The sequence below is a fragment of the Cnephaeus nilssonii genome (genome assembly GCF_951640355.1).
Source record: "Cnephaeus nilssonii genome assembly, chromosome: X".
In the NCBI taxonomy this organism is placed as follows: Eukaryota; Metazoa; Chordata; class Mammalia; order Chiroptera; family Vespertilionidae; genus Cnephaeus; species Cnephaeus nilssonii.
Window position 1 is genome coordinate 120,188,435 of NC_137071.1, and position 20,465 is coordinate 120,208,899.

General features: G+C 54.2%; 1 protein-coding gene across 5 annotated transcripts in view; it reads left to right on the plus strand.

Annotated features, from left to right (window-relative positions):
• The first annotated feature begins 8,422 nt into the window (after positions 1-8,422).
• The window catches only part of ZNF185 (zinc finger protein 185 with LIM domain), a 70,158-nt gene continuing 58,115 nt past the window's right edge, over positions 8,423-20,465 (plus strand). For 3 of the 5 annotated variants that reach the window (XM_079764865.1, XM_079764861.1, XM_079764863.1), the window contains exon 1: positions 8,424-8,596. The gene's annotated coding sequence lies outside the window, so the exon portion shown is untranslated. Of the gene's footprint in view, positions 8,597-20,465 lie in introns of all 5 variants that reach the window. The other 2 variants (XM_079764864.1, XM_079764862.1) reach the window with 2 other exon arrangements.

Below are 20,465 nucleotides of genomic sequence, written 5' to 3' on the forward strand. Positions count from 1 at the left end.
AGTGCAACATCATCTATTGAATGATATACTTCTCATCCACTGATTTGAAATGTTACCTTGATTATACACTGCATTTGAAAGTAAATTTTATTCTTTCTTCCATTCATTTTGCAAATATCCCTTGTGTGTCCACTCAGTACCATACCAGGCACTTGGGAGAACAGGCAAGCACAAGATGTGTTTCCTACATGCAGGGGGAAGGGAGGAGAGAGACAGGAGACAGTGACTGCCCGGCAATGAATGCTTGGCATAAGTGCAGCCCAGGAAGAGATACTTAACTGGGTCTTGTGCTTAGGGATGATTTCCTGCTAGATGCATGAGTATAGTAGGGGTTAACCAAGGCAAGAGGACTTCAGTCAACAGTAAGGTTTGGAGACAGACAACAAGGCTTATGTGGGAATCAGCAAGAAGTACAGTATGGTTTCATTGTGCTGGGAGCTTGGAGCTTGAGAGTTTGGAGAAGAGACAAGATCCACAGCAGGCACCAGCCCTATACAGGGAGAGGGAAAGATGAGTCTCAGATGGCACCCCAGTTTCCAGCTTGGACAGCTGGGCTAATAGAGTCACCTTATTGCCCAGACAGTGAACACAAGGGGAGATCATTCTGGCTGATTCATGGAAAATAGATGCAGCAGAGCAAGAGTGGAAAGCTGGGAGACCAGGGAGGAGCTGACAGAGGATACTGGCTTGAACTAGGATGGTGGTGGCAGTGGAAGTAGGGAGAAGTAGTAAGGTATATTTTGGAAGTAGAGCTGCAATCAGGACTTGCTGATTAATTGGATGTGAGAAATGAGGGAAAGAAAGAAAAAGAGAAGGTAGGGGTCAGAAAATAGAAGGCCTGTGCTAGACATTCTAGAGGTGATGACAGGATGCAGGCTCTATCTATAGGAAGAAGTGGCTGCGGTGTAGTTGACTAGGTCTTCAGAGAAGTCAAGGTCGAAGAACTGGGAGTCCTGAGGGTGAATGGGTGTTCCACAAGCATGGATACTGAAGTCACACATTCACTACTCCACCTCATTGCTATCCTGCCCCCATCCCTCCCAATCACTTCCTCACATTCAGTGAAGTATGGAGGGAAAGGAAGAATGAGCCAGGTGTGAAGATTTGCCTGAATGTTGGATGTGTTAGTTGGTTAGCCTGAGCATCAAGGAAGATGAGGTTTTCATCCAAGGGCAGATTAGTCTATCCAAGGTAGGTGGGATATGGGGAAAGGAAGACTTTCCCCGGGGGAGGCTGTAGGGGTACCTTGCTTAGTGGAGGGTATCCAACTTCAATTAAGGAAGAAGTGAAGCAGCTAGAGTGCCTCTGTCCTCCAGAACTTTCTGTGATGATGGAAATGTTCTCTATCTGAGCTGTGCCACATGGGGGCAATTGAACACTTAAAACTGGACTATTGTGACTGAGCCACTGAATTTTCCATTTTATTTAATTGTAATTAATTTAAATTTAAATAGTCACATGTGGCCAGTGGCAACTATAATGGCAAGTAGAGTTCTAGAGATATGTGCTGGTTAGGGAGCTGTGGTCCTCAAGGTGACAACAGAGCAGGTGGGGGAGAAGGGGAAAGGGAGGAGAGCACAATGCCAGAGATCATAGAGCTATTTGGTTGAGTTCATAGTCCCCAAATACAGGTTACTGGGGCCAAGAGGGATGGATAGGGGCCAGGTGATGAGAGCCAGTCCTTCCCTCTATGCTGAGATTTGAATTTCCACCAAGTGGGGGGCGGACTTTGGCCAGCAGCCCCTTGTCCTGCTCAGATGGACAAGGAGGCAGCCTCCAAACACTTCTCCCCTCTACTCTCTCAAAGGCTGGAGGAAATCAAGGCAGCTGAGCACCCAGGGAGGGAGGTTTCCAGAAAAGACTAACAGAGAAGCTTACATCCTAAGAGGTAAATCACAGTAACCTGGCTCTCCTGTGTGAAGGGGTTTCAGGGATCCACTGCATTTCCCCTTCCCAGGTGGGCATTTTCCCAAGTGCAAGGGCAATGCTTAACCATAAGGAACAAATCAGCAACTCTTGGAGTTGGACAGACCCTCAGGTTTCTGTGGCCTCGGCTTCCCCAGCCAGCGGTTTTGCCAAGCTAGGCTTAGCAGGGCCCCTAAGTGAAAACTCCCTCCCTCTCCAGACAGATCTAACTGTTCAGAAGTCCATTTTCCCATGCAGACTGCATCCCCCTGCCAGGTCTTCCAACCCAGGGTCCCAGTCAGTTCTGGGGGCACTACACAAACCCCAATACTGACTCAGGCTTCCTGTTTCTTCAACAGGTGGTGGCTTCCACACCTTTTCTCTTCTGGACCTGGGCTCACAATACCTAGTGGGCATCAGAGGGTCCTGGAGCCCAGGCTGCTTCTGAGACAGGCTGGGCCCCCGCCCCCCCGGGGGTGGAGCTTGGGCCAGACTCAGGGGGCCAGCTGATTTCCCAGCCTGCCAACAGACTAGACCCTCAGCATGGCCCCTTGGTGGGAGTGGCTGAGCTCCAGGGATGAGGGGGCGCTGGGCAGGGAGCCTACTGTCTCCTCCTCATGACTTCCCTTCCTCCTTATCCCAGGAGCCTCCGTGCCGGCCAACTGTACTAAAACTCCGGAAAACCATGGCGGGGAGGTTTTCCAATTAGAACATTCTTTTTCCGATCTGTGGATGATTCTTAAAGCAGCAAAAAGCCATTCTTCAGGGCATGTGGGGATTATCTGCCAGCAGGGCCTTGGCTCGGCTTGCGCATTCGTCCTCTAGAGGCCTGGACTGGGGCTGTTTCACAGCCAAAGACAAAAAGCAGTCTGCATTCTGGGGCATCAGGTCACACAGGCCAAGACTGATGGTGGAGCAGTTCCTGGGCTTATTCAAAGTAGTAGATTCAAAAGGCAGCGGGAAATTCAGGCTGCAGGGGTAGGAGATGTCCCAGTGGCCAGGGAGGCCTGTTTGTATGACCTCCCTGCTCCCAGTGGAACCACTGTCCACAGAGCATGGATTCATCTCCTTGGAGCTGAACTGGTCTGCCTTCTGCACCAGACTGGGAGTTATTCCAAGCCAAGACTGGGGGTGGTAGTGCGTTGGAGGAAGGAGGCCCAAAGGGGGCATTTGGTGACTGAGAGTATGTGTGAGTTCCAGGGAGGGGGACCAGTCCCTTAGCCAGAAGTGCAGGCTGATGGTGGGGCAGGGGGGCTCCAAATGCAAGACCAGGCAGGCAGGGTCTCACTCAATGTGCTGGCCCTGCAGATTCAGGTCTCTAGGGGCCATTGTGGGTGCAGCCACACTTGGGGACCCTTGCCCCCCAGGGGATCCACCCTACTTGGAGCCTGCGGAGTCGCCCAGCAAGTGGAAACTGGTTGAAGAGCTTAGAAGGATGAGACGGCAGGGCGGGCCCTGGAAGGGAGGGAAGGAGGGGATTAGGGTGCAAACAGGAACCCAGCCCTTCCCACACATGAACCTGAGCACCCAGACTGGGTGGGGGCTCCATTCAGAACAATTGGAGCCCTGGTTTTAGTCCCAGCTATGCCTCAGGCTGGCTATGTGACCCCAGCTTGATGCCATCCCTCTCTGGACTTATGTTTCTCAACTTACACAGTGGCAGGGTTTGGGTTAATTGTTCATCTCCAGTGCCTTCTGGTATGGGGAGACTGCCTGGGTTGGCGTTGAGGCCTAAGAGCTTTCAGTGCCCCATCCATCATCCCCCTCCTTAGCCTGGGAACTCTTCAGCTAGACTGGCATGCCTGAGTTTCATTCCCAGGCCTGGAGATCAGAGGGGCCTTCCTGGATCTTGTGAGCACTGCTGGCAAGTTCTTTCTAAATAGCCACCTATCCCTGTACTCATCTGCTTGCTTCAATCTGGCTTTCCAGAGAATCTATTTCCACTGTCTGCTCATGGGCTATGGCCTCACTTGGCATAGGGGACCTCTCCACTCCTGCCTCAACTTTCCAGACCTCTTCCCTACCCAGGCAGTCAAGCGTAGCCCCACCCTTAAGCCCACCCTACTTAGAGGCAGCACCTAAGGGCCTTGGTGTCAGTGGGGAGACTGCCTGAGCTGCAGGCTTCAGGAGGATTCTGTCAGAGCCTGGCCAGCCTTAAAGCTGGAGATAGGGGCCAAGACACAAGAGAAGCTGAGAGTAGACAAGAATGGGGCCAAGTTCGAGCCAGGCAAGCGCAGCTAGAGCCCAGACTTGGGGCAGCCATCAACCACCAGGGTCTTGGCCCTCAAATTCTAGGCCAAGGAGAATTTATGAAGGAGCAAATGTTGCGACTGAGAATGGTTAGGAGGTCACCACCAACTGAACATCTTGTGTAGGGGCCTGGTGGTATGAGAGCAGTTGGTGTGTCTGGATTCAGGTGCCTGAGGGCAAGGAGTCAAAGAGGAAGCTGATAAAGTTGGCAGGGACCCTGAAGCTTGGATGAGGTGGCTAGGGGTGGCTCTGGCAGGGGTGGGGGCATTCTACTGGGGCAGTGAACAAGTGGGCAGGGCAGGGTAGGGCAGGGCAGTGACTGTTCAAGTCAAACCCGTTTGCAAGTGAGATCAGCTGCAGGGCCTGGCAGACTAGCAGGGAGGGAGGAGTTGAGGAAAGGCTGGTCCCTTTGGCTGACACTATCGTGGTGGATCTGGCCTGGGCAGGGCTGAATCACCTGGGACATGGGAAGAGCTTGAGGCCCTGGGGAAACCCATCTGATGCCCTCCCCTCACTGACTGGCCATTGGTGGCTTGGGACACCACTCTTGATTGTGCTCTCTAGCTGGCCCACCCAGACTTAGGGCTCTAGAGTGAACTTGCCCATTCCCAGTGGTGGCATTGGGAAGGAAGGCCACCCTCTTCCTCACCCCTACATCAAATCCATCACTGTGTCCTTTACATTCTATCTCTTTAAGATATAGTCTTTTGAAGGGGAAGGGGGCCCAGAGAGGGGATGTGACACACTCTAGGTCTCATGTTTAGGAGCTAGAATGCCAAGCCAGATACATCCACAGCCACCAGCAGCTCAATGCGGGAGTGGGGCAGGAAGGCTATAGATGTTGGCCACCAAACTGGAAGCATAAAAATGGTTGTTGGCAAGAGACAGAGATGAACTGAAGTGGCTTTACACTGAGTGGCCAGATTATTATGATCTCTGAATGCATAATAATCTGGTCACTCAGTGTATCCTATCTAATTAAAGGGTAATATGCAAATTGACCATCACTCCAACACACAAGATGGCCGTCCCCCTGTGGTCAAAGATGGCTGCCCCCATGTGGACACAAGATGGCCACCACAAGATGGCCTTCAGGGGAGGGCAGTTGGGGGTGATCAAGCAAGCAGGGGAGGGCAGTTAGGGGAGACCCAGGCCTGCTGGGGAGGGTAGTTGGGGGGGACCAGGCCTGCAGGGGAAGGCAGTTAGGGGATACCCAGGCCTGCAGGGAAGGGCAGTTGCGGGGGACCAGGCCTGCAGGGGAGGGCAGTTAGGGGAGACCCAGGCCTGCAAGGGAGGGCAGTTGGGGGGGGGGGGAGGACCAGGCCTGCAGGGGAGGGCAATTGGGGGGGGGGACCAGGCTTGCAGGGGAGGGCAGTTGGGGGGGAACCAGGCCTGCAGGGGAGGGCAGTTGGGGGGGACCAGGCCTGCAGGGGAGGGCAGTTGGGGGGACCAGGCCTGCAGGGGAGGGCAGTTGGGGGGGAACCAGGCCTGCAGGGGAGGGCAGGTGGGGGAGACCAGGCCAGCAGGAGAGGGCAGTTGGGAGGGACCAGGCCTACAAAGGAGGACAGTTGGGGGGAGGGGACCCAGGCCAGCAGGGGAGGGAAGTTAGGGGTGACCAGGCTGGCAGGGGAGGGCAGTTATGGATGACTAGGCCAGCAGGGGAGGGCAGTTAGGGGCAATTGGGCCGGCAGGGGAGCAGTTAGGCATCAATCAGGCTGGCAGGGGAGTGGTTAGGGGGTGATCAGGCTGGCAGGCAGAAGAAGTTAGGGGAAATCAGGCAGGCAGGCAGGCGAGTGGTTGGGAGCCAGCAGTCCTGGATTGTGAGAGGGATGTCTGACTGCCCATTTAGGCCCAATCCCGGTGGACAGTCAGACATTCATTAACCTTTTGTACCCGGATGTCGAGTGTGACTCGACACGGTTAGCATTAGAATAAAGGAATCGAGAAAAAAGCAAGCGAGTGCAAAGGGTTAAGGGGTCCCAGATTGGAGAGGGGGCAGGCTGAGCTGAGGGACACCCCCCCCCCCCAGTGCACGATATTCGTGCAAGAATAGGCCTTCCTTCCCCTGGTTTTGCTCCCGGCTGCCCAGGAGCCGGCAAGTCCCCGCTCCTGGCCGGAGCACCGCTCCTGTAGCTCCCTCCCCCCTCTCCCTCCCCCTCATAGTAGGCATCCCGCCTAGCCGGGCCACTCAGCGCCTGCATATGCAAATTAACCTGCCATCTTTGTCAAGTTAATTTGCATACACACTCCTGATTGGCTGTGGGCATAGCAGAGGTATGGTCAATTACATGTTTGTCTATTATTAGGATATATATATATATATATTAGAGGCCCGGTGCATGAATTTGTGCATGGGTGGGGGTCCATCCAGCCTGGCCAGGGGGAGGAGACATGGGCGGTTGGCCGGCCTGCCTGCTGGTCGAACTCCTGGTCGAGGGGACAATTTGCATATTAGCCTTTTATTATATAGCATATACACTGAGTGGCCAGATTATTATGTGTTCAGAGATCATAATAATCTGGCCACTCAGTGTATATGCAATCCCCCCACCTTTACACCCCACACATATTCACGCAGACACAGGGTCACCTCCTCCAGGAAGAGAAAAATGAAGGCAGCTTCCAGAATCTCAACACCGCTCGGTCTTCTGCAAATCCTCTCTGAGACCCTGTGCTGGTCTCCATACCCCAGTGATGACTCAGACAGGGCCCTGCCCGCCCAGAGTTCACCATCTAGAACAAGAAAGGATGGTGGCCACTATGCTAAATGGATACTATCAGAGGAAACTAGGGGAGCACACAGAAGGAAGTGATCAACTTGACTGAGTGGCCTGTGCAGTCAGGGAAGGATTATGGACACTGGAAATAAGTTTTGTGGGATGACTGAGTTCACTAGTCAGACAAGTGGACAAAAGACATAAAGGGAGTCTGAGTGCCAGGAGCAAATGCCCCAAGGAGATGGGACTTGTGATGCATTACAAAGGTAGAAGGAGGCCAGCGTGGCTGGAATGTAATGAATCCAGGGGGAGATTGGCTGTGCCTGCAGAGAGGTTGGTGCAGCAGACACCTTGGGCCCCTGAAAGAGTTTGGCTTTTATCTTGAGAGTGATGGGAAGCCATCAAACAGTTGCAAATGTGGAGCAACGTGTAACTGTTACAGAGATTTCTGTATGGAGACTACATAGGAAGGAAGGTTAGATCAGAGGCAGAGAGACCAGTGAGGATGGTGGCAGTGGGCGTGGAGAGAAATGCATGGATTGGAGGGCCATCTGGGATATAGACTTGTTAGGGCTGGATGAAGAACCTGTTGGTCCATCCTTTTGATTCTGTCATTCTGATAGGGCAACTCTTGACCAACTCTACTGTCTCTTAGACTGGCTTAACTATCCCTTGCCTGGAAAACCTCCCCCACTTCCCTACAGGTAGGGTTAGCGGCTTCTTTTGATGCTCCCTCCATCCTGCCCCCCCCAACCCCACCCCACGCCCAGTGCCTTGCACATTGCAAGTACTCAGTAAGCTTGATTGAATGATACACATGCTCAAAAAGCACGAATGGATGACACTGATCAAACTGCACTGGCCCTCGGTGTTTTTATGTGTCTCCCTGCCCAGCCTGTGCCATGGCCCTGCTTGCTGACGGGTGCTCCCTGCTGCTGTGCCTTGGGAACTCCAAGTCCCCCCAGGATGGCCTTCCTGGATAACTTCCCCAGTGTGGCCTCACTTTCTTCTCCTTCTTCCCAGCCTCTGGGACTTCCTGCATGATCTCAGCCGCCAGCCACTGTTCCCCCCCCCCAACCCCCCCTTGCCCCTCTCCCCGCCCCTGTCTGGGATCTCCATCTGTAAAATGGATCTAGGAACAGTAGTTCTCGACAGAATTAACCCGCAGCATCTGTGGAAGTCATTGGCCTCGAGAGGGGGCCAGATCACATCAGGAGCGGGTAGGGGCGCAACTAGGCAGCCGGGGCCCTTCACGTGGCGGAGGCCTCCCAGTCCGGGGCCGCGAGCCTGGAGGAATTTGCCTGGAAGTTTTCCACAGGGGCAAAGCCTTCTGGAGCTCGCCCTGGGCTCGGTGCGGGGAGCCCCGGCCTTGATTTCTCCTGCAGCCCCGCAGGGCGGGTCCGGGAAGGGGCGGGCGGGCCAGGACACTGGCAGGAGAATGTGCGGAATGTGCCAGGCCCATCTACCTACCCCAGGAGAGGGCAGAGGAAGGGGGCCGGCCGAGGGGAGGGGCGAGGGGCGAGGCTCCGGGCGCCGGAGAAAACCTGTTTGTTCTCCTGCGGGCGGAGCCCAGTCCGTGTCTCCTCGCCGCCCTGCGCGCTCCCCGCCGCGCCCCGCGCCCCGCGCCCCGCGCCCCGCGCTCGCCGCCTGGCCTGGCCAAGGGAGCCCGCGCCCCGCCTCCGCCAGACCCTCCGCCCGCCACGCGAGCTGGGCACCTGTGCCAGGTAGGGCTGTCGAGTCGCCGTCGGGGCAGCCCGGCAGAGAGGAAGCAGGGGGCACCGGGCCCCTGCCCAGTCTGGTGACAGCAAGGCTGGTGACAGGGACAACCACAGGGACAACTCCGGGCTTCAGTTTCCCTATCCATAATCTTCACGAGCTCCAAGCATCCCCCCTTTGCTTCCGCTGGGGAGGCAGTGCACCTGGTTTTCTGCTTTTCACTGTGAGCAAAGAGACTGAGAGAGGCAAAGAAGGCTGGCTTGATTCCTCTGCCCTCTCGCGCTTTCTGTAAGAGGGTTTGATTGTTGGTGAATGGCCTGGGGCCAGGGTGCTCTGAGAATTAATTGCAGGCCTAAGAATCAGGGAGTCTCAGATCGACTAGTTCACCCTGTGTCCATTTTATAGATGAGAAAACTGAGACCCAGAGTAGGGGGCTCGCAGGTTGCTTGTGAGCAACCAGTAGATTCCTGGAGGGCCATGGGGAAGGTAGCTGCTCAGACAGAAGGCGCCGAATCAAGTGTCACTGGGTGTTATCAACGGGATCTGCAGCCAGCGTGACTCTGTGGCTGGATTGTTTTGATGGGGGCAGGGGGAGCCAAGAGTCTGTCCTCTTTGGAAAGACAGAGTAAAATCTCAACTCAAAAAAGAGACTGAAAGCTCAGCTTCTCCCTCTGTCCATCTTCCCTGCTACTTCCAAGCTGGGGGCATCTGGGCCGCTCCGTCAGTCTAAGGGGGTGACTTGCCAGATCACCTGCCATCCAGGGCTGCTGGGGGCTCAGATTCAGTCAGAGGTGGGTGTGCCTGAGCTCTGGGACATCCAAAGTTCAGTAGAAACTGTCTGTGTTCTCACTCAGCCATTTACACTCAGCCTTGACACTGTGGAAGGTTGTGCAGCCGCATCTCAGGACCACAGTCTGTGAACCCCAAGAAAGAGCCCTCACACCCCACCCAGCAGTGGTCGAGGCCTCTGGCACCCAGACCCAGTCTTGCCTTGGTTTCATGGTTCTTTGGACTTCTGATTTTGATATTTGCCTGGGGACAGGGAGCAGGGTCCCATAGGCTGATAGGCCTGGACAGTGGGGAGGGGCTCTGGGTTCCCACTTCCTCCTCAGCAGCTCACATAAAGCTGTGGAGGAAGGCTGGGGAGGGAGGGTCCTACCTCCCTGGGGGCCTCCACTGCCTCATCTGAAAAATCAGGGACAGCTCAGAGGCCTAGCTCGCCACTTAGAAGCAAGTGGCCAGGACAGATGCACAGACCTTGGGCCAGCTTACCAGCTGGCCTTAGTGCATGTGCTGTTTGCCTCATCACCTCTGGGCCACTCCAGTGTGGAAAGAAACAGATGATACCTCTTTCTGAGGTGAGGTGTTATCTGCTCTACCCCCTCCTTTCATCAATTCCCAGCCCCAGCCCTTGTGCCTTCCTGGTATGGCCTTCAGAAGCCCTGGCCTGGCTGGGGGTTCCATACTCGGCTGCAGTGAGCTTATGGAAGACACCCAGCCCAGGGTCAGGCACACAGCCGCTGCTCCAGATCTGTTCATTTCAACCCTCGGGACACTCACAAGTCAGCTACAGAGATGGCCAATGACCACATTGGATGCTGCGGCTCTGAGTGGCATAAGCACAAGGGGCCGTGGGTTCCAGGAGCAAGGGAGCAGCTCTGACTGTGAGGATCAGGGAAGGCTTCCTAGAGAAGGAGGGCTTGGAAGTAGGAGAAGGAGCTCAGCAGCTACCAGGTCAAGGTCCTCACATCCTTTGGGGCTGCTTGAGTCTGACCTCCTCCTTGTGACCAAAAGAACAAACCCAGTTTTTTCTTAAGCTTCTGTATGTTCCACCCAGTTCTTTCTACGTTCCTGTATGTTCCACCCAGAGCTGAGCAGAGGGAACCTGGGAAGAAATTGTGAATGACAGTCCAGTTTGGGAGACAGAGAGGCCACTCAGTAAGGAGCTACCAGCTGCACTGTGTACCTCAGTTCCTCCTTAATTTGAGGGCAGCGATCCCAGGGGCAGCCAACACTTTGCCTCAGCCTCCCTCAGCCTGCCTTGCGCCCCCTGCATTTCTCTGTAGTGTCCCTGTGGCCTCCTGAGATGTGGCAGGGAAAAGACTCTGAGCCTTCAGCGGTGAGCCTGGGACCTGGCCACCCTAAGCATTGTCACCCGGTCCCTGAACTGTCCTCAGTCGCATGCCCAGGGAAGTCCCCAATCTGGCTCAATGCTGGGAGCCCTCCTCCCTTCCCCACTCAGCCTCCATGGGTGACTTATCTCTTAGGTCTGGAACTTGCTTCAAGCCACAGCCCACAGGGTGCCAGCTCATGTGAAATACCAGCTTGCTTTCTGAGCTGAGCCCTGAGGCTGCCCGCATTGCCAGGCCTTCATGGCATGGGACAGGACCGTGGCCCAGGAAGAGGAGAGCTACAGCTCACGTGGCGCCCTGGGCCTTTGGGTTCTTGTGGTTGGGATCCATCAGGGACTCTGAATGCATTTCCACTGTGCCTGCTGATGCCAGGACAAGGGCAGCACACCCAGGGAGCCCACACGCCGGAGAGCGATGCTCAAGAGAGGTTGGCATCATTGCTTCCAAGGGTCAGAGAGCTGGCAGAAGGCTCCTGAAGTGCAACAGGGAAGTGAATGGTGGGACAGGGCGGCACCTTTACAGCCTCGGGGTAAGAGAGCGGCTGGGAGGTCAGGCTGGGTTCAAACCCCAGCTCAGCCACCACCTAGTTGTGCAAACCTGAGCACATCACACAGCCTTTGGAGGCCTGGATTTTGTCACCTGTACAGAAGGAAGGCTGAAGCCAGGAGCACCTGCTACATAGCGGCAAGCAGCTGGCACCCGGCACAGAGGCAGTGCTGTCAGGAATGTCCTTTGAGACAGGACCACAGTGTGGTCCTCTAGGAGCTGTGGTGGCCAGGGGTGAGGTTGGGGCAGGTTGGGAGGAATGTAGTCTCCCCACCTAAGGAAAAACGGTTGTTTAAAAAAATCACTGCTAGTCTGTGCCGGTGATGCACGTGGTATCAAACTCACAGTTAAATGATTTGCCACAGAAAACTTCATTCTTAGGTAATTTCTGGATGCCTATTAAAATCGGATTCACTTTCTTTTTAAATTTTCATTGTTTTTATTTTTAACTGTTTGTCTTGGATCAATTCAAAACTCACAGCAAAGTTGTAGGAGTGGTACAAAGAACTCCCGTGGAGCCTTATCTGGATTCCCCACTGTTAACATTCCTGGTGGTTTTCTTCAGGAAGGGAAAAATTGACATGGAGGCACTTGTGTGACACTAACCATCCACTGAGGAATGGCTATGGATGGGTCAAGAGGTGGGCAGAGCTAGTGTCAGTCATTTTTCCAAAGGGAAACTGAGGCACAGAGAGAAACTCAATCAAGACTCATTTGAGGATTAAGAATAGAGCCAGGTTATCGTATCTCACATACACACGCAGATGTATTTGGCCAGTGTCTTCTGATCCCTTGCCCGTGTTAGGCACTGAGGCACAGGGAAGACTGAGAACTGAGAAGGCCAGGGATAAGAGAAGTGGGAGGGGCAGGCCTGGGTGGAGAAGGGACTGGAAAATGAAAGGACAGGAGGCTCTGTGGGTGTCATTCTCAAACTCTGATGTGGGGAGACAGGAATCTGCAGCCTAAGCACGTGTCCCAGAGGGACCCAGGGCCACTTGCAGAAACATTGTCTATGCTTTTCCCATGGGGAGTGTGCTCGCTTCCCATTTCAAGAGGGAGTGGAGAACTGGGGTCGCTGGTGGCGACCGATGAGGTGGCTGTGGAGCTCTGTGGCCACACCCTGGGTCAGAGAGGTGACCTGGCCACTGGGATCAGTGGTGGGCAGTCCCCACGCTGCTGCGGGTTGTGCAAGGTGGTCCCTGGCCTTGGCCCCATCTGTGGCCACACCTCAGGCACGCATCCAGCCCCTTTGGTCTGGTACCTGTGATCGTTGGCTCAGAACGCCACTTTCTGATGACTAGGTCAGTTTCCCAGAGAGCGTGATGTGGCCAACGGTTGCTATGGAGAGAGGCTCAAGAATTCCAATCACAAGAACGGGTGTCCCTGGTGAACATTTTCAGTGCCTGGTTTAGACTGAAAATAAAAACAAAAACAAAAACCCAAAAACCAAAAACTAGGACTTGCCTCACTACTTCTGCCCAAGGAACTCCTACTCACTCTTTCATTCTTTTGGGGGCACCCGAGCCCAGGGCACCTCCTTGAGTAATGCAGCACTCTGGCAGTGCCCTCACAAGGCTTCTCTAAGCTGCCTATCTGTCTGACCAGCACCCAACCAGCACTGACTTTCCATAAATGCTTTTTGAATAAATGAATAGGTGGCCTTCGGCAAATGTTTTCTCCTCTCTGGGTCTCCATGTTTTTATCCAAAAAATGAGGACAGTGATAAGAGGTGAGAGTGGAGCTCAGGGGACTCGGGGACTTGGGTGGAGGGAAAGGTGAGAAAGGAGGGCACCGGGAGGGAGCTGGGTAGGAGAGAGCTGCCAGGAGGAGGAGGAGGAGGAGGAGGCCCGCCCAAGGTCAGCTGAAGTGGGAGATGCTGTGGGTGGGGAGAGGGGGCTGGCACTGCTTTTCCTCTTGAGCCTCATTTGTGATCACCTGTAACTGGGACAAAAGGAATTAGCTTTTGCCAATGGCAGTCAGGTGTAGATGTGGGGGGACTTCCCTGTCACTGGGCCTGCCCTGGCAAAGGCCGAATGGATGGTAGCAGTGAGGGTACAGGGACATTCCTGGAGAGGGAGAGTTGGTTGGGGTGAGGGTGGGCTCCATGACAATTGAGTCCCTTTGAACTCCCTTGGCTGTCTGTGTGCAGATGGGGATTGCATCTCTGTCCCACTGGGACAGGCTTAAAACTGCCTTGGTTCCCAGGCTGCAGAGACAACTGGGGTGTTGAGGGTGGAGGACATAGCCAGACCAGGCCCCATAGGTGCGCTCCCAGGGTTCCTCAGTGCCCCATCTCATGGTACACCAGGGGAGGAGGAGGCTGTAGGAACAATGAGAATAGCTCATATAGGTTGCTGTGCCAAGGGGTTCTGTTTGGGGTGAGGGCTCCGGGGTCCTGCTGTGTCCAGCACATTGACCCTGCCCAGTCCTGGCTATCCACAGAGATATCTCAGATGGCTCTTCCCTTTACTGGCCCAGGCAGACAAGACACGTCTGAAATGGCCCAGTCACCCCCCCCAGTAGTCACTTGTGTTCAGCCTGCCCAGAGCTAGAAAATGGGTACAGGAGAGCCAGAAGGAACCCCAGCTGCTCAAGGGTGACAGTGGCCAGGTGGCCATGGCTCCCTTTGTCCCCTCAGGGCTCAAGCTCCCCACTGCTTTGGGAGGGAGCTAATCCACCTCAGACATCTGCCTCCAAGCGGCCCTCCAGCGCTGACGCCGAGAAGTCTAGATTCTGGGATACTGGGGGTGGGATGGGGGGAGGTAAAATTCCAGACTTTCATGCAGAAGTCATTTACCTGTAAAGCACATTTACAAATACTCCCCCCATGCGTTCTTTTTCCATATTACATTTTCCCCTCTGCAACCCAAGTCTCCTCCTGCTCTTTTTTCCATGTGGTGCATCTCCTTCCTGCCGCCCCATTGGTTAGCCTCCAGGCAGGAACCCCCGGGACTGGAGCATCAGGGGCAGGTCAAGGTTCTTTGCTCAGCCCCTCACACTGGCCCCTGGGAGCTGCGTGCTGAGCCGCAGACTGCGGGTCTTGCAGACCCAGCTGCTCAGTCATCACTCCTGCAGGCCTCTGAAGGACCCCTTCCACCCGACTACTGCAGAGACCCTCTGGACCCCAGGAATCCCTGGAGCAGCAGCAGCGCCCACTCCAACCTTTTCCGGAGGAAAGCAACCTGCTGCCGCCTGCCCTCTTGCCAGCTGCTGAGACCAGGAATTGGGATGCCCTCATTCACGAGACCTTCATAAAATGAGACATTTGATCATTCCAACCCTGTTGGCCTGGGGAATCGGGTCAGCTGCCTGAGTGCTGGCTTAGGTCTGCCTGGGTCAAAACTGAAACAGTTTGCCAAGTGCCCGCCTTGAGAAAGGACTGAGGGAAAGGGGGCAAGGGCACTTGAGGAGGGGGTGGAGGCCACTCTCCCTGACTTTTAGCATTCCCAGCCCCTTCACACTCCATGCCATGTCCTGCCTGAGGCCTCGGCACTGTCCATCTTTGTATTCAGGTGTTTCTCAGCCTGGCTTGTGGTAATTCCTGCTGCAGCCTTCATGGGACCCCTGCCCCTCAGCCTGGGCTCTCCCTATGATGCTGGACCTTTGACCTCCAGGGGATGTTCCAGAGGGAAGACAAGATAGGGATGGAGGCCCTGAAAGACAGCACTGAATATCATCCTGTGTCACTGGTGATGAGCAGAGGGCTGCACTGAAGCTCATGCCTTCCCACCAGGACCAGGTGCCAGGGTCAGGGAGCACTTTGAGAAAAGGGCTTCATCTTCAGCCAGAGAGGGTAAGTGAAATTTCCAGTGACTCGTTCTGACAGAACCAGGACTTGGACTCCTTTCTAGTGCTCTTTCCTTTGCACCTGAGTTGGAAGACAGTCTGGATGTGTGGCTTTGCAACCTTGACCAAGTTCTTCCACATCTCTGATGGCACCAGTGTGCCCCTCCTATGAAATAGCAGTTGATGGGCCCAGCTGGTTTGTCTCTGAGGCCTTCTGAACAAGCAGTGTCCCCACCACCGACTCAGCTTGGGTTACTGCTGCCCCCTTCAGGCTTGGCAGCTGCCAGACCGGCTACAGAGGGGAGCTAAGGAAGGCCAGTCTGAGAGAAGACACCTGCGCCCCTTGGTTGGCAGGTAGGGCTCTCTAGCAGGTGGGCTTTGACTACGTCAGTGTCATCCTTTCCTTGGCAACACAGACCACCCCAATCCTGGGACAGCTCATTTCCCTGAAAGAACTTGAGAAGGGCCTCCCAGGGGCACTTATGCACAAGGGAGGACCCTGACCTTGAAGCTCAAATGCATTTCATTAAAACACACCCAAAGAGGACCTGAGTGTCTATTCTGGAAGGTAGCTCTAAGGCATGGGACTTTTCTTTGAGTCCTTTCCCCAATGCTGGGGCCACTGGAGGCTCTTTATTCAAAGAGAACATTTACAGTGCAAATGGGCAGGCGTCTCCCCCATGCTGAGAATCCCCCATCACCAGGGCAGGTCCCAGCAAGTCAGACTGTCACACAGGTGAGGAGGGGCACAGCCTTGGAGGGTGGCTTTGGCAGATTGGAGCCTTTGGATTGTAGAGACCAACTCAGGCTCTCAGAGGAGACCCAGAGGGGAACAGGTGTGACAGCTTGGGTCCCCCTTGCAGGCTTTGTTTTTCCATTATTTAATCATTGATACTCTTATGCAATGGTAGGGAGCCAAGGCCCCATGAGAGAAAGGAGTCTCTTTCCACTAGGCCACCTGTCTACTCTGAGACCCCTGGTAGCAACCAGCTGAACAATCAGAACTGGCTGGTCCACTCATCTTAGGAACAAGTTGCTGGGCAACAAGGACTTGTCATCACTTCACCTCTCCCCTCATGACCCAGATGGAAGCACTTAGGTTTCTGTTGAGGTGGCAGAGGAGGCCTTATTCTGGGGCTCTGCCTCTGTGAGAGCTCCATACCCCAAAGCCCCATGAAACTGCTCATTAAAACGTGGTCTGGGGTTGGTCCAGCAACCAGCCCCTGCACTGGGCCGCCCAAGGCCTTGATGGCTTCATCCAGATGTCATTTGCCACATTCATGTTTGGTCACCGGGCTTGGCTGCATGGGCTGTGTTCTGAGCTGCATACTCTCGCCCTGTCCCACTGGGCCCCCACATGCTGTGCCCATACCTAAGAGGTCCACCCAGAGCTGAGCAGCTGGCTTTGGTTCAAAGAGACAGAACTGTGTGGATCCCTGCCAGTCAGGAAAGGGGCCCCTTGGAAAGCCGATACATGTGGGCATATGCAGTTGGGCTTCCGCTCAGCCCCCTGGGTGCAGAGTGTCACAGCTCACCTCTGGGGAAGCCCTGCCCCTTGCTCTTCTGCCTAGGATGTGCCCACTCATGCTCCCTCATGGTAGCCAGCACCCAGCACACACACACATTCAGACAAGCCCCAACACCCATGCCCCCTGGGTGTGTCTCCTTCATGTGCAACGATATTCCATGCTCCTGGGAAGCAAGCTAAAGATGTTGCTCCTCTTCCCTCCCAGTTTAGTTAGGTCTCTGCCTGACATCCAATACTCCCTATTCCCCTGCCACCCAGGGTGAGAGAAGGGCGGTCGCTCAGCCTGCTATCTCCTTTCACACAAACCCTTGCCACAAAGATCCCAGGCCAGGGGTTCAGGGGCTCAGGGGGACCAGGATGGCAGTTCCAGCTACCTTGCCCCATCCTCTGTGTGCATCCAGTTGTCTGGAAGAAGCCAGCCCTTTCCATCTGTGCAGGGGAAGCAGAGAGGACATTTTAATCCTGGAGTGGGCTAGCATGAGGCGGCCAGAGAGAGCCACCATGTCGATGGTCCTCCACATCCATGTCTATGCCCCCGGCTGCTGCAGTCTCTCCCCGAGGTGGGCTCTGCACCTCTATACCTCCCTCTCTCCTATGGATCTTTTTTCCTTCCAGGCTAGTGAGAAATGCAGATGTAGTGTGACCAAGAATGGGACTGGGCTATGTCCCTGAGTCAGGGGGCTGTGGGACTTGAAGGCTTCTCTAGGAAATGCCTCCTGGGCTGAAGTTAAAAACCATTTGGCTAGGGCAAAGTCACAGAAGCCTTCTTGGAAAAGGTGTGCACAACTTGGGGAGTCAAGAAGGGAGGCTATTCTAGAAAACATTCTCCAAGTTAGTCTTGCAGAGCACGTCCTTGTGGGCTACGGGGTGCCCCCTCCTCCTGCTGTTTCTCTCTCCATCTATGTCTCCTCACGCATCAGCCAAGCATTTGCGTCACTGTCTGCGACTCCCCCCTCTCCGTCTCCCGGGCTCCCACCCTCCTGCTAATCTGCCAGCATTAGCTGCTGCATCAGCTCTGACTCCACTGACGACACCGAGCTCACTGTGGCTCCTTGGACCCCCTCATTGGCTCCTCGCTTCTGTCTGTCCAATCAGAGCTGGAGGCCCCTTTCCTGGGAGGTTGCTGGGCAGCCTTGACAGACTGCTCAGCAGGGAGGAAGGTGCAGTGGGAGCAAGCCTATTGGCCTTCTGAGGCCATCTGCATCAGAGAGGACCTGTCCCCATCTCCCCCTGCCTGCCTCAAGAGACATCTGCAGGCTAATCAGAGAGAGATAAAAAGGGGATGAAGGTCCAGGAAGGTGGGCTAGGGGCACCCACCTGGTGTCTGAGGTGGCCTGGTTTGCTCTGGAGTGTTTGGACTTGGTTCTGAACTGGGAGAGGCTAGTTTAGTCTCAGTGTAAGGTCTTGCTCAGAGTTGGCACAGAAAGAGGTACTGCCTAGTGGGGCTGTGTCTAGTGAGGCTCCAGATATGCACCGTGAGGGAGAGCTGGGGTAGAAGGTGGAAGATGAGCCATCCACCCCTTTGATGGCCCAGGACAGGCCCCTAAGCAGGGCGATATGGCAAGTCCTAAGGAACCAGAAGACTTCTCATCAAGGTAGACACAGGGTGCATGGAGTGGCTGTCCTGACCAGTGATATGCTCACACAGGCCATTTGGGAGATGAGGACACCCACCAGCATCAAAACATCCAAATTCTCAGAAGTGGCACATGCTCTGGCTTGGGGGTGCCTTGGAAGAGACCTAGGCAACAGGTCCACAAGCTTGGTAGCTCAGCACCACTTTACAGATGAGAAGACCAAGGCTTAGTGAGTGGGACGGCATCATAGCCAAGTGAGCCCACTTAGAGATGAGGAGCAGAGATGTCTTTGCTCTCAGGTCAAGTGACCCTTCTGAATGGCAGGGTTCATGGGCCAAGGGAAGTGTAAGACTGGAAGGCCCCAGGCAAGCAAGGGGTCTCCGGTTCTGCTTTCAAAGGTGGCTGGGGATGTAACAATCCAGCGATCCAGCGTTCATTCATCTTGCTTCACTCTCCACCTTCTCCATGGGGTGAGTGGGGAGGTTCAGGGGCTCCAGTCAGAGCAGCTTATCTCTTCTGTGTCTTCTTGAACTTGGCTGGTATCTTGCATGTCAGGCGCACAGTGGAAGTAGAGCCCACAGGGGAGTGGGCTGCCCTCCATGGAGGGGATTCTGGGGCCCAGTGCATGGAATTGATAGTGGCTGGACCAGGATGAGCAGCTAGATGGATACTGTGTGTGTGACTGGCCCAAGTCCAAGAGTCCCCTCCCTCCAGCAGGTGCAAATCAGCTGCCGAGGCCATGTGTTCGGCTTTGGGAGAAGTGCACAAATGTCAGTTGAGGGGGTGCCTGGGCCACCTGCACCCTGACATTTTGCTCCAAGGAGCACTCCCAACCATGAAGCATGGGAACAAGGCTATTGCATGGCTGTGGCTGATTCCAGCTGCACCCCCCACCTCCTGGAAGTGTTGAAAGTGTGGCCTGGGACCAGTTGCCCAACCACTCCAGCTCCTTTGCTTATGGTGAAGCGTGGATGACAGTAAACTTACTGCTGTCTAGTTGCAGACCTGCTGCTGGGAATATCTGTCCTGACCCCTAGACTGGGTGCCTGTCTTATTAGCATGCTTGCAACCCACATCACAGGACCCCATGGAAAGGCAGGGCCAAGGGTCCCATCCTGGTACTCAAGTCTTCTTGCACCATCACTGCCAACATCCAGGCTTTGAGCATTCCCTCTTCCATGGTCTCCTTTCCCTGGGAACAGTGCCAGACATCCTGGGTGTGGGGGTGAGGGGAAGGGGGTGGCTTGAGGAGGGTGGGAGGGGAGAGGCCTGAGGATGGGGAGTTGTGTTCAGCACCTGCAAAATGCAGTCGTTCTGTCCTCCTTTGCCCCTTGCCTTTGTGAGGGAAGCTGGCCTCCTGTTTCCTGGGGTGTTTCTGCATTGTGCTGCTGGGGCAGCTTCTGCTGTGACCTCCTAACTGAGGACTGAGATCAGACTCTAAGTGCACCATCTGCTCTCCCCCCACCCTGATCTGGTGGGCAAAGAGGATGGAGGCTCCTGGAAGAGGCCATGTGTGCCAGAGGCAAGACACTGCACAGTGCAGCACAGCACAGCACAGCACAGCACAGCAAGGGGGTTCCCCTCCCCACACCCACCCCTGGGATGTCCACCTGGCAGGAGGGAGAGAATTCCCAAGGCCACTGTAGCTGTATCCATACACTCTCCTCACCATCTAGACCCTACCTTTGTACTGCTCCCCTAGTATCAGTTTTGAGATCCATCATTTGCTTAAACCACTTTTGTTTAGTCTTTATCACATAGGCAATACACATTCATGATAAGAAAATTAGCAATACAGAGGAGCAAAAAATAGAAATTAAAATAATCTTTAATTCCACCATCTAAAAAATTATTCTTAGAAGATTTTGGTACATTAACTGATTGTTGTACATTTTAGTGTATAGCATTTAAGAATGTTCCCTTTGCCTTTTTTTTTTTTACATAAATGGGATCATACTATTGATACTGTTTTAGAAGTTATTTTTCATTTAATTGTACATTATAAACATGTTTTTATTGATAAATATATGAGATCCTAATCAAATGTATACACAAGTTAGTAATATTTTAATTGAGATATGACATAATGTTATAGTAGCCTGCTGCATTTGTACACTCTCCTCACATCTCATCTTTTTAGTAGCTTTTGAGACCCATTCTTTGCTATCCAAGCAGCCCCAACTCCCATTTCATTTGCTTAAACCACTGTTTCTTTAGTTCTTATCATGCAAGCAATACACATTTGTGATAGAAAAATTAGAACTACAGAAGAGCCAAATATTTTGGTATATATCCTTTCAGGTGTTTT